At 36.9% G+C, this 18,767-nt stretch overlaps 1 protein-coding gene across 1 annotated transcript in view; it reads right to left on the bottom strand.

The window, feature by feature from the left end:
- LOC138705813 (uncharacterized) overlaps positions 1-18,453 on the bottom strand; it is a 219,674-nt gene extending 201,221 nt beyond the window's left edge. The window contains exon 1 of the transcript XR_011333807.1: positions 18,183-18,453. The gene's annotated coding sequence lies outside the window, so the exon portion shown is untranslated. The remainder of the gene's footprint in view (positions 1-18,182) is intronic.
- Positions 18,454-18,767: the final 314 nt, after the last annotated feature.

The following is an 18,767-nucleotide window of genomic DNA, read 5'->3' as shown; positions in this document are numbered from 1 at the left end:
AGGGCATGTAGCACATATGGGCGAATCCAGAAATGCATATAGAGTGTTAGTTGGGAGGCCGGAGGGAAAAAGACCTTTAGGGAGACCGAGACGTAGATGGGAAGATAATATTAAAATGGATTTGAGGGAGGTGAAATATGATGATAGAGACTGGATTAATCTTGCTCAGGATAGGGACCAGTGGCGGGCTTATGTGAGGGCGGCAATGAACCTCCGGGTTCCTTAAAAGCCAGTAAGTAAGTAAGTAAGTATGTAAGGTAATTGTCAAATTTGGAAGTATCAGCAAGGCTGACGAAGAATAATATCTTGTAATTACGATCATGTTCTACATCACTTTTTCCACTGTAGCCGCAGTCTGTACTTTCTCCCTGAGAATTCACTTCTACTTTTTGCTACGTTCAAAATTCTAGCATAGTGCAGTAGACCATCTGAAATTTCCACATTAAGCGAAGAAGTGCTTTCGTCATGGCCCCGAAATGATAATTCCTGCTTGCTTAAATACAAAGCAGCGTCGATGACTGACCGCATAACATGTCTGTTTAAACAAACATTTTCAATATATTGCACTAACAATAGCCTAGCATTTTTTTCAGGCTATTCCCAATAGTGTTCATATTTTTCTGTAAATTTTTGAACTGCAGCACGCGCTTTAAAAAAATGTTCCGCCGAATTTTCATGTTTTTGTAGAGCACGACTAACATTATTTTAGAAAATCACTGAATCCAGTTTCATTCCACACATGTTTTTTAACTCCAAGTAGTAGGCATGACTAACAAAATAGTATTTCAATGTAGTGGCTCCCACACAACCACTCAGTGATGCTTGCTGTACCATGAAGTTGTAAAATTAAGTTCGTATGATTTACCAGCTTGTGAGTTTAACTTTTTACAGTTTATGTCTAAAATTGGTTGAGTTCTGTCTAGAAACAATAGATATCTCTTATACTGCTCACACCAGCGATTAAACGAGGTTTGAATTAATGTACACACTGTGTCATTGAACGGATTCATTTACACATATACAAAAACTATATGTTAGGTCCTAACACACTTATTAGAAATTAATTAAAAACTGAAATGCACTTAATATCTTCACCTAATAAAGTGATAAGTAAAATAAATTATATTTTAAAAATTAGGCCTATCATAACTGAATAGCTCGACATGGGCATACCGACACAAAACACGACGAAAACAGACTGAGGAAAGGCAAAAATTCATTCAACTTCCACTAAAAAGGCTGTGTTCGGAATATCAAACTTTCTTTCCATTGCTTTCATAGTATTAATTTTTAATAGAATTTTCCTATGAGGAACAGTAAAATTGTGGCCAGAAGAATAAAAAATTAAAGGAATGAAGATATCAGCACAAAAATTAAAAACTTAAAACATAATAGGACCTATATGGGAAGAAGAATTGACGAAGCAGAATTTTTAGGAAAGAATTTTCTTCAGGACGGGCCATGTTGCTGGACAGACAAGTAGTCGTAAATCTCCGTGTCACCCATTATACAAAGCGCACCGGCTGGGCTGAAGGCCAAACACGTGTTCGTCACAGCAACACCCGTTTCTTGAAGAATGTAGAAGTGCGGGGGGAAATGTCGCAGTCGTTGTCATAGCAACCACCCTAACATAGAAGAACAAAATAATATTTTAAATCTGAGAATCATCGCCTCGTCGCTGCCGCTCGAGGAACTGAGACGTAAACAGCGGGAATATTGAAACAGCCTGGCGATGCTGTATTGACATTTATTGATTTATAGCGCTATAGTTTTTAAATTGGATAATTTAATACATGAAATATAAATCAAGTGGCTCGCAAAATAACAAGTGAAATGTTCTTCACCTTCTTCATTTGAATGGCTGCTACTGCTATACAGTAGAACCTCGCTAGTTCGAACCAATTGGAACAGGGACCTGTTCGGATTATCGAAATTTGGGATTAAGTGAGGGACAGGAATGCAAGTAGGGAAACCACGCCTTATCCATCCCCTCCCCACCCCTCACTGATCACCCTCTGTTCAGTTTCATGGTCGGAAGAAGCTTAGGCTACAGCTTATCATAAAATTATAGCAATCAAGAACTTACATTCATTCATTAGTGATAAAATAAGTTGTAGTACTGCATATACCTGTATAACCTGTTTCATATTTACTTTTAAATATTTACGAAGACTTTCGGCATTTTTTTAGTTTCCCATTGTTCTCTTCTGTTCTCTGTTCCATTCCAGCTTGGGCTGATTAGTTGGTTGGTTTTGTCCGAGATTTTCCCCAACCGTAAGACGAATGTCAGGTAATCTGTGGGGAATACTCGAGCTCATTTCGCCAAATACCATCTCGCTATCACCAATTCCATAAACACTAAATAACCTAGTAGTTGATACGGTGTCGTTAAATAACCAAATAAAACAAGAGTATTATATTATTCCTTGAACTTCATACCGCCACCGGCGTAGCTCAGACGGCTGAGACGCTTACCAGCCGATTCGGAGTGCGCTCAGGAGTGGGTTCGATTCCTGCTTGGGCTGATTACCTGATTTGGTTTTTACAGAGATTTTTCCCAACCGTAAAGTGAATGTCAGTTAATCTATGGCGAAACCTCTACCTCATTTCGCCGAATATTATCTCGCCATCACCAATTCCATCGAAGGTAAATAACCTCGTAGTTGATACAGCGTCGTTAAATAAGCAATTAAAAAAACTTTCCAATCAAATTCTAGAATGCGCGAGAACTTGGATCCGAGAGCGGAACTGTGGACTCATCTGAGAGAGCAGGCTCGTAGGGACAGGACGTGCACGGGTCCGGGGCTGTGGTGCCTCCCCTCTCTCTGAGGACCGCGTCCGGATCGATCCCCAAATCCTCATGAATGACGTCCGAGTGGATTCCAGATTTGATTTCTACCTTTGTTTACTTAACGTCCGAGTTGATTCCCTTTGCCTGTATAGAGTCAGCGAGAGGGTGATGTTTACATAATGTCTGTATTGCTAACTTCTGCCTGTAGACTGTAGAGGGCCAGCGAGGGGTGGTGTTTGCCTGTCGTATGTTGAGGACTTTAGTGCTGCAGTAATCTGTGATCATGGAATATAAGTAGGGGGCGGATGTTGATGAAAAGTCATCCTCTTATTTTTCACACTAGGACGATGACTATTAATATGGAAATCCTTCCTGTGTTAATATCAACGTAAAAAAGAATTTCTTATAGGCCTATTGCATTTTTTGATGTTTTTGAACTGATACGTCAATTTTATATTTTTCTCGGCATTTATTGGTCATTTTTAATACTTTGAAGAACTTTTAGATCATTTGGAATCAGTGGCAATTTCTCTTAAGGAGCACAGGAGCAGTGCACCACCTCTTCAAATAACACGTGTTTTATAAGTCATATCAATGAGCTGCAGTAGACTGTGTGAGCGACATAATTCTTTATTATAATACAGTGAAACCTGTTCAAGACGGAAGTGACACGGTCCTAATTTTTTTTCCGTTGTGGACAGGTTTCCGTATTATTCAGGTGTGACATTAAAATGGAATATTTTGTCATTCATATACATGAAAAACAAAATGGCATGCCGCAAAGTGCAAGAAGTACAAAATATTCCATTTAACGCTTTCTGTCGCTCATTACGTTTGTGAATCATCTTGATTAAAATCTCATATTCTGTATAAATATTATCGTGACTCACTCATTAGTCATTAAACATTACTAAAGTTTACTAATCTCATTCTATTTAATATCTAACACTATACTCTAATACTGTACTGCATATCACTGCACATTATTAATTAATTGTTCTAGGAGCCATCTATTAGAAGCCTTGAATTCTGGTTTATTTAATTTCTTTCCCAGTTCAATAGCTTGCTTTACAGAATAGATCCAGAAATTGGCTTGTTCTTTGAAAGGTCATGAAGAACCCACTCTCACAACAGTTCATTTATTTCCACATAAACAGTTGCCTTCTGGTTCCTTTTGTGTCACCAATATTGGCCGCACACCACTCACTCATTATGATCTTTATTTTTTAAAGTGTCACACCTGAGTTTTCCACAACTCTACTTCTATATTATTTCATATAGACTTTGTTTCTAATTTTCCTTTATCTCGATAACTTTTACTTCATCACTTAATGTTAATGCCAGATTTTATGCAACTTTTTTTTTTACCTGGAAATTACTATACTTGCGTTCTGTTTAGCTACGACAGTATACGGGTATGAATCATTGAAAATCTTTGAAGGGACTCGTGTGCCTAGTCAACAGGGTAATAAAATTTATGACCGACGGACCAACACACCCTCGTACCCTCGTTGCAAAGAAAACTTGTTTTTATCTTAGTGACCTACATATTTCGTATATTCCTTGAAATTACACGCTGTTTCAAAATATAGTTACAAAATATAGTGTGTCCAAAATATTGTTTCCGTTTTGAACAGTAGCAGACAGTTTCCGTTTCCGCGTTGGACAGTTTCCGTTTTATTCAGGAAAAATTACACATAATACACACAAATTTCGCCGGGACCAAAAAATTGTTCCGAAATAGACAGGATTCCGGATTATTCAGGTTCCGATTTGAACAGGTTTCACTGTACTAAGTAAAAATAACACTGCACGTGTACTGTTCTTGTTGACGCCTGGGACTTATGTTTACCGCTCGACACTTGAGGCACACTGCTCCATTCGAGCATGCGCAGTAGTACTGTTTCACTGGCAGGCTTTGGAGCATGGTAGGGAGGCAGTACAGTGTGCGTAGGGGGGGGGGGGTTAGGAGCACTTTCAGATGTGTTCTCAAGTTCGTTCCATCATAAATGTTACTATGAATAGTGAGCAAAATATTTTAAATGTGTAATTTTCTATAAGACCTTTACACGAAAAGATCAAAATAAAGAAGATGGGTAGACCTACACATGAATTAAAATTATAAGTGACGAAGAACAGTAATAGAGAAGTGACAAGAAAATTCAACATTCGGACTTACGAAAAATGCAATATGCGGCTGCAATATAAAAGACGCTGTATTTTGTTTTCCTTGTCTGTTGTTCGACGGCGAACATTTAATGACAAAAATAAGTACGTTTTATGAATTTTATTTATTTTTCTGTTTGAATTTAGGACTTTGCGTAGTAACTACATAATTTTGATTATCGTTCTGCAGATATGATTGATTTGAAGCGCATGAATGAAGGAATTAAAAAAACACGATTCTTCAGCTGCACACATCAACAATAATGTTAAATTAGCAGTGTTGGGTCAAACAAACATATAGACGCAATTAGATTAAATTGGATTATTGAACTTCACAATGATAAAGCTACCAAGCACAGATATGTGCGTGCGGTTTTGTGGAGCTTTTGAGTTGGCTTTAAGAGGTCACGAAGACGGAAACTCTCTTTAAACGCTAGTATTTTTCTTGGCATCATCAATTTCAGTTCTGAATTAGACGCACTCTTAAGGAACATTTGGAAAGAGGAACAGTGTTTAAGAGCATATCAAACACTAACTTATACAGAACGAAATCCTTCAAGCAATTTTGATGTATGCCATGATGAGATTTCAAAGAAATAAAGAAAGTTGCTGACTTTTTAGCAGTTAAGGCTGATGAGACGACACACGTATCGAATGCTTGTGAACGTGTGAACTGTGTTATAAAACGCAATATAGCGAAAACAATATTATTTACGGTGTGCTGCATAGAAATTGAACACTTTACTTTGCTATTACTGGACCTACATAGGAAACTGATTAACTGCAATTTCTTGACTCGTAGCGTATGTTAATAGTTATGTAATAGTTAGTACCTATAATAATAATAATAATAATAATAATAATAATAATAATAATAATAATAATAATAATAATCATAATCACAATAAATATTTGTGCACCACCTGGATTATTTATCACCACACGCCACTGTTTGGAATGCATTTTAATTTCTTCTTTACCGATAGGTCTGTTAATTCATTTTCTAAGCAAATGGGTCAGTAGTAATTACCTACTGAATAAGTGAATGACAGTGAAGTTTGAGTTTTGTAGTTTGGAATAGATTCTGAAGTCCATCCCTCATTCCACTGAAGGCTTCACTTCACACAACGGAAGTAATATGAAATGCTTGACAACAGATTAGTTTAAGTCAAGTCCCTACAGTCTCGGGTGCGCGGAACAAGGAAACCGAGACAAATTGAACGCTGCGCTTGCCGCCATGATGATGGAGAGCAGACGCATAATAGCAGTACGTAAATCACACAATTTAACGCCGTGATGATCTAAAATTGATATATTATGGCCATTTTCGACGTTTAATGTAAAATTAGGACAAAATAAATATATTCAAAGTTTCATTGATATGGGTCAGAGCATTAGAGGAAAGAAAATACGTACGCAGCAATTGATAGAAAACATGCTCATACGTCCATAAATAGGCCTACACAATACACATTATAGAATGCATAATTTTACATTAATCAGCATATTGTTAGGTTTCAGAGAATCAAAAATTATATTAACATACATTACTCTTGATTACACAAGTTCTTATTATAATCAAATTCTTAAGTGAAATAAATATGTGATAATCAGTATAGACCTGTTGTTAAGTTTTAGAGAATCGAAAATTATTTTACCGGTACTTTTAGACCACAAGACATAAGTAACCACGCAAAATATAATGCGCAAAGGTGGCCAAATTACATTGAATTTATAAGTCATTCTTCAATTAATAAAGGGAATGCTATCAATTATAAAAAGTAGTCTACCAGTACTTAATACATTGCAAATAATAGGTAACATGAAGACCTAAAAACTAAACATAATCACATAATGCAAAATAAAAAAACATACTTTTTATGAGTTGATTTCTTTACATACTGTGTTGTTATTTTAAATAAATAAATGCGCATCATTGCTTGCGGACTGATAGTATCTGCATAAGCTGTGTGAGAATGCTTTGTGTTTATTTGGTTCCACTTACAGATGTGAACAGTTATTTTCTATTACGAAACTAAACAAATCTCAAACAAGAAATGATGGGCTTTAACGGCAGTTCTTCGCATAGCTTGTGCTAATACAGTTTCTCCAAATCTTGAGAAATTGAGTAATATGAATTAATGTGCAACAGACATGTTTTGTTTTGTGTTTAGGGAAGTGTTTCATTACTTTGTGTTCTTATTCAGTTTGGTAGAATAACATTTTCTTTTGAAGCAGTACGTACGCAACTTGAATAAACCGGTTTTCGTGCACTCTATAAGCACACTCCTCTCGTAGTAGGGCCTGCACCGTGCAAGCACAGTCTAGTATATACAGTCGCGAAGCTCAATACGTAGTAAATATGCAAACATTAAATAGTTGCTCACCACTAGGATCGCTAATATCGCCTCATTACAGGCAATACAAAATAGTACCGTCACAGTCTATTGTTTCTAGCACCCTCAAAACTCAAGCTTCGTGACTGTATATAGTAGACTGTGGTGCAAGCACAGAGTGCGTAATTCTGCCCAACCCTGCTCTAAATCCCCTACATAAATACACCTTCAGTAATAGAAATTCCACACTAGATGGCATCAACAGCGATGTTAATTCCGAGCATTGAAACAGGGTTTAAGCAGACGTTCCCTCAACACGACACAGTTAACCAGCGTTGAGTGAAATGAACAGTAAACAGAGAGCAGTGAACCGTCAGTGCAGTGTACCTACTTCAATTTTACGAACGATATCCGTATAGGTTAATGTTAATAGTGTTTTATTACTACAAGACATCACATCGACAATTCAAAAGTACGAATGAAGACGTGAATTAGATACAAGGTGAGCACTAAAATGACATTATCTAGCACTAAAACACATATTATCTATAGGCCTATATATGCTTCCTCTACCTGCAAAGACGATATTCATTGCATTTAGGATACAGCCGGGGGCTTGTAGCTGGGGCAAGCCTCCGCTGCCCCCAAGATACCTTCGCCATAACCCTTCTATACAGTATTATTCCTGAACCGTCAAAAACCAACATAATGCATAACAGACATAGATAAAATTGTCAGAGTTAACAATAATGCCGTCCACACCTGTGGAGTAACGGTCAGCGCGTCTGGCCGCGAAACCAGGTGGCCCGGGTTCGAATCCCGGTCGGGGCAAGTTACCTAGTTGAGATTTTTCCGAGGTTTTCCCTCAACCCAATACGAGCAAATGCTGGGTAACTTTCGGTTCTGGACCCCGGACTCATTTCACCGGCATTATCACCTTCATTTCATTCAGATGCTAAATAAACTGAGATGTTGATACAGCGTCGTAAAATAACCCAGTAATAAAAAAAACAATAATGCCTACGATATTTGAGAGTAGTCCAAAAGTGGCACATGTGAACAGCTGGCGCACAGTGGTCCGGATCGCTAAAAAGCCGGACAAAAGTCATTTTTCGAACTTCATATTAAAAGGACAAAAGTACCTCAGTAATAATCCTCAATAGTCATTCTAATAAGACCAAGTGTTTTTCGAAGAATACTTCAAAGGTTCTGGTCAATACTTACGGGCAAAAGTGACACAAATCTTTCCTGATTAATTCTGCATTTTTATAAGTGATTTCTGAACATTGTGTCTGCCTTAATTATGAAAAGTAAAATGCTAAGTATATTTTTTGTAAATGTGTTACGGTCTTATGTATTAGGAACAATTACAGTTTTCAGTATTTTTTGTTTCTAAGTACTGATAATAAATCAAGTTTCTATTGTTCTTGTTTTGGGCAAAAGACAAAATTGTTTTAGTGTTTTAAAAAAATGTTCACCAGTGTACACTGTGAAACTTACGTAATATATCTTGGTAGGCATTTATAAGTTTGTCACTGAAGGTTTCATCTGCAAAACCCTGCAACTCTGCGAATTATGACCTCTGAATCATACCTGTGCGCCTGATCCGTCTACACGTGTCGAGCCATACGCACTTACCGAGAGTTATGTTTGATTACTTAAAGACTGAGGAGTGATTTGTTGGAAGTAAACAACAAAGGCCCTTAATTTTTTCCATATTCAGAGGACTTTTGTTGATATCAGGTCATTGTATAATGTGTGCATAATGTAGTGTGTAAAAATGAATTTACGTGTTAGTTGCGAAGAAATTTAGGAGAAAATTAAAGGAAAGGGTAATAAGATTCTTGTGCAACATAAAGAATATGAGAATAAATTTGAATTAAATTTGGACAGCCATAGCACAAAGTCACTAGAAAGTGTAATAAGAATGTGGTTTTTTCTTCAATATTATCAGCGTTAGAACAAAATTAGTCACCGTAACGAAACCACGTATCTTCGTAAAAAATTCAGACTGATTATAACAAGAAATTTAGTTGCCATTTACAGACATTTCTTCTACTTCTTCTTATTCTTCTGAAAAGTGTTATCAATGATAGCAAGTACAGACATTCTTCAAAATGTCAATAGGCCTACTGTATACCACCCGAGTAGGCCTGCACGGGTCTGTAATTGTGCCGGCAGCTCGGTTACTTTATCGGCTGCAGAATTATTAGAAGATGCCGCTGAGTCTAGAAACTAAGACGTGACAACATTTCGAGAAAGTTTTATTCGAAGAATTTCAAAACGAGACGACAATTTAGACCTCTTTAGCAGATTAATGTTGACTTCTGACCCATTAATTTCAAGTTTAAATAAACCACCAAAAGAAAATAAAAATTAAATGTATCTTCGGAAGTGCTTGGTCTTTTGGTAATATCCGAAGAAGAGAAGGGGGAAGAAGACGACGAATTTGAAACATCAGCTTGCGGGGACGAGTGACAGGCTGGAGATCTAAGTTCCTCTTGAAATTCTTTACTTTATCATGTAAGAATATTTTGTCTTCCTTTTTCAAATTCGATTCACTCTTGGTGTAATAATCATGATGAAGATCTGGAACACATTCTTCTATACTGTCCATCCATAAACCACAAAAGAAGTAAATTAAAATCATCAGTACCAGTTGCAGAAGACACAGCCCTGCAGTATATATTGACTACACACCACCTCTGGCTACTAGGAACAGGAATCCACAATGAACAAAGATCAAATACCCCTCATTTCTCATGAAAACAACAACTGAATATACTACAGTGGACTATAGTGGACTTTATGTTGTCAGCAAACAGCTGGATACATTAAGAAGATTGATTTATTGATTGATTGGTGTTTGAATTGCGACCTTCAAACAGTTCTGTATTTCAACTTGTCTGCATTTACAACAATGAAACTACTCAGTGCATCCAAGGCACACTTCTCAGATGCAAATGCTCAACACCTTTGTAAGTATCAAAATGCATACTTTATTTCTGCTTAGCCATAAACTTCATAACAAAATGTATAAAAATGTAGATATTCTAGTATAATTTAGCACAATAATATAATGAAATTTACAAGAGTGCAAGTTCATACAAGTTATATTACCAGTAGTATTAAATGGTACGTAACATTTTGGATACCCCTACAAAACTACGAAAATATTAATGGATTATTTATGTTACTAAATGTAAGAATGTACTCACTCACAAAAATACAATCCTTAATTGAATTTCGATTATAACTTATACAGGTTATATATAATTTTGAACTTGTGGATTACATAACTTATGTAACTTTTCAACCCTTATATTAGGGGTTGCTGATGAAATCGTGTACATAACATGACTATAATTATTGCATTTATCGAGTTTTGTGATAAAAATATCTAATTTGGCCCTTATTAATGAACGCCTAATTATCTCACCCCTCAAGAGGGATAGTTATTCATTTCCAAATTACATTAAAATTTGCACATGTTAGATACATGTTATTAGTAATAAGTGTACCAAATTTCAAGTTAATTTGGGCACTAGAAAAGAAGTTATTACTTTTGTCCGGGTTTTAAGCGATTCGGACCACTGTGTGGCGTCTTCTACGCAATTACCACACGCCTGCTCCGGTATTGTGCACTTAAGAAGTCGATGACTCAGCTCATCTGCCTGAAAGGAATGCGGAGTTGGGGTAGCAGTTTCGCACTAGTAGTGGATGGAGAGAAAGTTAGAAATACAATGTAGCATGCGTTATAAAAACAATGACTTACCAATTCTGCTCCGCGTTACAATGGAGTAGCCAATTCTGAATCACTTTCATCATCATCATCATCATCATCATCATCATCATCATCATTACTGCTGCTCCTACTGCTGCTATCATCACTATCGCTATCACTATCACTGTCACTATCCAAAGAAATAATTAGATTGCAGGCAATGTATTATGTCGAAATCTGTATTGGCTCTCCACTTTTAACGTATGTTAACAATAACCCTCCCAGTCCTCTTTAGTTATTGACGATAAAGCCATTTCTGTAAGTTCCTTTAATCTTTGCAAAGATAAATCTCCTGTCACGTTATTTTCTCTCTCTTTGTGTTTCATCTTTTTCCATGCTAATTCGATCGGGGATAAGTCACACATATAAGGAGGAAGTCTCAGTACGTTGTGTCCGAACTCCACCAGCCTTCGGTCAACCCTAAAAGTCTTTTCTTGAGACCTGTGTTTCTCGATTAAGGAGAAAAGGTCGACTTTGTGAATTTTTTCACTGACTTCAATTCCTTTTCTTCTCAGCCACTCTATCATGTCTATGTTTGGCGCGTACTTATTTGGAGCCTTACCGACCTGAACGGAGTGATAGGGGGCATTGTCCATGACCACGACTGACCTTGGCGGAAGATTAGGAATTAATTTCTCATCAACCCATTTCTCGAAATTTACCTGGTTCATCTGCCCGTGGTAATCCCCGCTCGCAGAACCAGCTTTATAAACGAGTTCTGCGTTTCTCAAGGAACCATTTTTGCTACCCGCATGTAGGACGATCAGTCTGTTTCCTGCACTATGGTTTGCCTGTAGGCCGAACTCATCAGAATGTTGCCAACATTTCTCAAAAGTTAGGTTGCTGTCCATCCTAGTCTCGTCGAGATATACAATTTCTCTCCCTTGATTACGGAATTCTTCCATTTTCCTCAAATAATTATGTCGCCAAGCAACAATATAAGCCCTTTCAACTAGAATTTTTTCCATTTGTAGTTCACCATGTTCAACAGTCTGTTTAGTGACCCTACTCCATGGAAAATTAATTTTATTTCTAATTGCAGGCAAGAGCTTGCTCACAGTTGGCACTTTCTTTTCTTGAATATAAAAGTCGTGGATAGTATTTTTAATAACACACATCAACACGCGTATGCTGTGGCCGAGTTGGTCGTTTTTTTCCAGGAGTCGAGAGAACTTCATTGGGGCGATCTCGGTTTCTTTCCAAATTTTCTTTTCTAATTTGTTTTGCCGCAAATTCAGACACACCAGTGTAATATGCCGCGTGTTTAGTGGCCTGAGTAACCAAATGCGTCAGACTCTTGTTCTTGGCTTCGTTATCACACGTTTCTATCACTTTCTCTATTATTTCAAGTGCTTGGGAATGAATTACTTTCTTTTTCTTAGGAGGCGGCATGATGAGGCACACTTAAGTTTAAGTTAATAAATGTAGTTGCTATGTACAGGTCAGCTCAGAAATACACTCAGTCTCTATATACACACTAACATACGTACGAAATTATTCTGTAAGAATTACTATATAGCTACACTTTGTCTATCGCAGGGAATTATTCTATAAGAGTTGTTATATATACTTAGTCTCTATATATACACACAAACGCACGAAATCATTCTACTATATACACTTATTTTACTATATAAACTTAGTCTCTATATATATAGCTACGCAAACACTATACACGAAAGTTATATTGCTACGTCTTAACTTTGAATATATATTTACAGCAGCAATTCTATTAAGCAAACGTTCACTTCCGTCTTCCAAGTACAACTGGAAAGAGAGAAATGTTTTTTTGAAGAAAGTAGAAAGGGGATTAAGCAGAGTGCATTCACACCAAAAGTACCGTTAGCTAGCCGCTTGCTCCGAAGTTAGCCTCACACCCCTCTAAACACCACCTCTAACTTCCCCAAGGTTCAGGGCAGATGAGCACTACGGGATATAAACTCCTAATCATAAGAAATCTCACGACAATATTATGTGGAAGTATTTTAAAAAGATAATCATGAAAGCAAGTTTTGCTGCTGTTCGATATTAACCTTTCGCTGTCAAAATGTAGGCTACGTCGAGCAATGTTATACAAAAACAACAATTATGATTTTAAAACTTTCCGCGTATCTGCATTACATTCGTCATATGAAGTCTTCACGTTTAGTCGGTTTTTTTTAGAAGAGTTCTACTCCTTGCTTTGCGATTTTGTTAGTCTATGTCAATCCAGCCTGTGTGTAATGTGTCATGTATATATACACTGCACGCGAACATTAATATGGTTGTTTCATAATATCGCGCTACCCAATATTATCTCATAGGCTATTTCCACGTAAACAGTGAAGAGAAGAATTAGAATGCTTGGTTCTAAAATATCAATACAGAGTGTAAGGGGTATAAGTCCTGTCCTTTTCACAGTCGTTGTGGACAGTTTACAGCAGTGGTCGTCAGTAGTGATGGGAAATTCAGTTAAAATTACAAATTCGTACGCGGCGAACTAGTTCGATAGTGAGATTAGTTCAATAACCTAGTTCGCTTAGTTCATCTAGTTCGTTTAGTTCATTTAGTTCGTCTGAGAAAAACTGACGTATATAATCATTTTGTTCGCTTAGTTCGTTTGAGAAAAGCTGATGCAGTTAAACATTTAGTACTATTAGTTCATTTAGTTCGCGTAAGATGGAGAGGAAAGCTGATGCAAAGATGCAATCAGAAAATCAGTATTATTTTAACTTTGAGAAATATATATATTTATGCTGTAACTGTTTGCTCTTAAAGATTAACTGATTTTAGGGAAATACGATGTTACATTACTTACTGTAGGTCAGTGTTTATTTATTACAACATTTCTTTTTTGAGAGAAAGTAACAGCAATGCAGTATCAACGTTGCAAACGTTGATTGTATGATTAAAACTACGGTAAAATGAAAGCTTGAAAGAAAAGAAATATTATAGAACTGTAAACTGTATAATCTAAACCCAACTCTCAAATTCCTTAATAATAATAATAATAATAATAATAATAATAATAATAATAATAATAATAATAATAATAATAATTAATAATAATAATAAAAGCAGAAAATAAAATAAAAATCTCTCTTCAGACATACACATTTGGGAGACCGCACAAAAAATAACATACAATTGAACAAAATTTTATTGTCAGCAGAGGAACAGATGGAGTGTCTCATTAAAAGCATCTTAAAAATATGCTCCTTTATCACATCTATCATGCGCCGGGGCGCCGTTATCAATAGGGGCACAAAGAGAGCGTGTCCCCCCATATTTGGTCTAATTGTTTATTATTATAATTATTACTATTAATATTAATTTTTATTATTAATCTGTTTACATGTGTTTAATAACATGTTGTATTACGCAATCAACAGTACTGATTTAAGTAAATAGCGCACTTAAACTGTATGTAGTCTTAAAGATTTCAATTATACTTTAGTTTCTAATATCCCCCTCCCTCCCAAAATAATATAGAGTAGCTAACGGCGCCGATGAAGCGAGGATACTATATATGACAGATATTACATTCGAAAAATAGATCGAATGAAATTTAGGACATGAAAATCCATTCATTGGCTTGTGTTCAACATGAAGTTTCGAGTTGCGAATTCGGGACTCCAGTGCAGTGGTAGAGTTCGAACATGCTAATTATTCGTACACAGTATCGATCTAAACTATTACAGTTACTTTACTTTTAAAGAGAATTTCATTTAACATTTAAAGGAAAATGTACGTAACTGGTAGCGATGCTAAGTGCAGAAATTAAGAATGTGTGTTGCAATGCTTAGATCCTGAATCGTACTATTTACTTCAATAAATTAAATACAAGTAAATAATGTATTTGCGGATGTAATATGGAGAGCATTATAGTCAACGTGAAATAGTGAAACAGATAACAGATTCGATATTGTAATACAATTTTATAAAGGGGCAGTATCGCTTAATGCTTGTCAGACTTAACCTCAAACCATTTCTTAATATTGGCTACGAAGGATACAAACACAACGTAACCAGACTGAACCACTCATGTTCATGTGCTCTTAACCTCAAACAGAATCCGCTGGGTAATGAACTATAATACAGTATTAGTGTCCGCATTTTATAAGTTGTGCATAATGTTTATGAAACACCGAATTTAGTATCTTTATGGGTCTAAAGAAGTAACATTATTAGCGTGTTGTGAAACACGGCCCAACACTCCTCTCGTTATGGGAACGGCTTCCCACAATGCATTGCTTCTTCTCTATCTAGTTCGCGAACGACTTCCACAGATACGACTCATCTAGTTCGCGAACGACTTTCATAAAAATTTCGAACTAGTTCATCTAGTTCACTTGAACGATTAGTTCAATTCGAACTAATCGTTCGCGAACTACCCATCACTAGCCGTCAGCACTCGCTGAAATGTGCAAAGGGTAAGCGGTGCCGTCCCGTGTGCACCGTCGTGCAGCAGGAAGCGGTAGAGAGCATACCCGCTAGCAGCTACGAGTGCACCATGGTGCACTGTGTTTTCCGCGGGTAAGAGACGCTATCCCCAGGGTGCTCTGCGCTGAGGACCGCTGGTTTACAGGATCAGAAAATGTCCATACAACATAGGGTCAAAACTTTATATTTTTTCCAGAAAAAAATATTTCTGTTTTATTTTATTTGCGTTATACTGTGTATATCTTTAGTAAAATTACGAAGATAAATAGGCTACATCAGTAGGTATATCTAGCAAAGAGTTAATATTAGTTTAAATAAATATTTGTTTGTTCCATTACGTTTTCGTGAAATTAGATAAAAATGCATGCTTAAATTTGTTAATATTCTGGCGTGAGAAACGTGGCAACGTTCAGCAGGCAGTACTCTGCACAGACGTAAGTACGAGTCAGCTGAGTTCAAGCTCCCTGTCCATAGGTCTACTGCCAAGCGGATGACACTTCGGTACAGGATATTCCATAAACAATTTGCAATGTCATTCACAGTTTAAGAATATCATATGTTATTAATTTATGGAGAAAGTCGTCGTAATTCAAGTAAGGCAAGAAGATATACCGTCAACGTTTTCCTCAAAGAAAGTTACCTAATCGGCGAACGTTGTAGCAGTTTCTCAACGATTTTCCGAAACTAGGAGTTGCTTACCCCATTTCCAAAGTCACACAACCAGGAATTTGTTTAAATATGATACTGATTTACGGAAGCGGGAGAGATTAAAATGTTGCATTGGAAAAAATGTTTGTGTGATTTTGTCCAGAAAATTATTATTGTTTATTTTTTAGACGTACAATAAAAAAAGGAGCAATATTGTTACATAAAATGTAAATTTACCATAATGTTCTATTAACGACATTGAAAGTTTGTATTTGCTGCTCGTTTTATGTAAACAACAGTATTGTCATGGTCGCTCCTGCATTAGAACAGAGCATCTGTTGGACCCCTCCACCCCGCTTGAGCTGTACTGTGTACTTCTAAACCACCTTCCACCCGCTTGAGCTGTACTGTGTACTTCTAAACCACCTTCCACCCGCTAGAGCTGTACTGTGTACTTCTAAACCACCTTCCACCCGCTAGAGCTGTACTGTGTACTTCTAAACCACCTTCCACCCGCTAGAGCTGTACTATGTACTTCTAAACCACCTTCCACCCGCTAGAGCTGTACTGTGTACTTCTAAACCACCTTCCACCCGCTAGAGCTGTACTATGTACTTCTAAACCACCTTCCACCCGCTAGAGCTGTACTGTGTACTTCTAAACCACCTTCCACCCGCTAGAGCTGTACTGTGTACTTCTAAACCACCTTCCACCCGCTAGAGCTGTACTGTGTACTTCTAAACCACCTTCCACCCGCTAGAGCTGTACTGTGTACTTCTAAACCACCTTCCACCCGCTAGAGCTGTACTGTGTACTTCTAAACCACCTTCCACCCGCTAGAGCTGTACTGTGTACTTCTAAACCACCTTCCACCCGCTTGAGCTGTACTGTGTACTTCTAAACCACCTTCCACCCGCTAGAGCTGTACTATGTACTTCTAAACCACCTTCCACCCGCTAGAGCTGTACTGTGTACTTCTAAACCACCTTCCACCCGCTAGAGCTGTACTGTGTACTTCTAAACCACCTTCCACCCGCTAGAGCTGTACTGTGTACTTCTAAACCACCTTCCACCCGCTAGAGCTGTACTATGTACTTCTAAACCACCTTCCACCCGCTAGAGCTGTACTGTGTACTTCTAAACCACCTTCCACCCGCTAGAGCTGTACTGTGTACTTCTAAACCACCTTCCACCCGCTAGAGTTGTACTATGTACTTCTAAACCACCTTCCACCCTCTAGAGCTGTACTGTGTACTTCTAAACCACCTTCCACCCGCTAGAGCTGTACTGTGTACTTCTAAACGCCCTCCTCCCCATCCAGCAACGTTGCAAAACGTCAATTATTGTAAACTTTAATAATTAGTTAAATATCTAAATTAGAAAAAAATTGTAAGGACATCTTTTCTTCCTTATAACATGAATAATCATCAGTTAAAATAATGACACACACTGTGTTACCGCATGAACGCGAACATTATTACGGTTGGATTTCATCACACCGCGCTACCCAATATTATCTCATATTTCCACGTAAACAGTGAAGAGAATAGTGCAACCTACAAAGTAAGACTGTTACGAATTGCTAACAAACTATGAAAACATTTGTAGAATATATCACATAATAAGACACATTAAACTTCTACACATCTATCGTTAACATTGGAACATTGCAATACATTGGAATACTCATCTTATTTTCGTATAAATACAGAGATAAAAATTTAAACAAAAGTTAATAAATGATACAAAGAATTATAGGCCTATTATTAAAAAAATACTCGTCGCTTTTCTGAAACCACTAGCTATGTATTACATGTGAAAGAATTAGAATGCTTGGTTCTAAAATTCGGACGCAGTATCTATCTATAACGCTGTACTAAAATTGCAACGTACCTGTTATTTACGATATTCATGAACAATACTCCACATCGCTATTTCCTAACGACACTTAGCATTTTTACACTGTATTTTAACACTTCACATCCTCAATATAGTTTTTATCTTCAAGCATAATGATCAAGACATTGCATTATACCTTTTAAGATCCGGAATCTTCGTTCCTTCCATTTTCAAATATTAATACACATAGAACAGTCTGTGTTATCTAGCACATAACAAATCAATATCTCTTATGGCGACACCCGCATCACAGATTGCTACTGAATAATAATTAACAGAATTTAAATGTTTACAAACACATTTATTCTAAGAATAATGAAACACTCCGCGCACCACACCGAACACGCTACAGATGTGAGGAGAATGCCAATATAATTCCTGACATACGAAACTCCCTTCCTGCCTTTCAGTTTTTATGGGAAAAGTTGACCTTGCAGCGTCACAACTTGGATTCGTCTTATTTCGCTGTCTGTGGTGCAACTTCTAAACTACTGGGATAGCGATAACTGCCAGGCATTTAGTCTTCATCGTAAGACGATAACTTGATCAACTTGCATTATATTTCTACTTTCATAAATAAAGTTCTCACCATCATTGTACACAAAAGTAATTTGTTCGTTAATGTTAATTTAGTCCAATCAACAAATATAATTATAAAGAAGTATATCACAATAATGCAATGTATTTAATTGAATAGGTTACGGAAATTTTATTGAAGTAA

This window comes from Periplaneta americana, chromosome 9 (genome assembly GCF_040183065.1).
Source record: "Periplaneta americana isolate PAMFEO1 chromosome 9, P.americana_PAMFEO1_priV1, whole genome shotgun sequence".
NCBI classification, from domain to species: Eukaryota; Metazoa; Arthropoda; class Insecta; order Blattodea; family Blattidae; genus Periplaneta; species Periplaneta americana.
The sequence above is the reverse complement of the archived record's forward strand: the minus strand, read 5'-3'. Positions and strand labels throughout refer to the sequence as shown.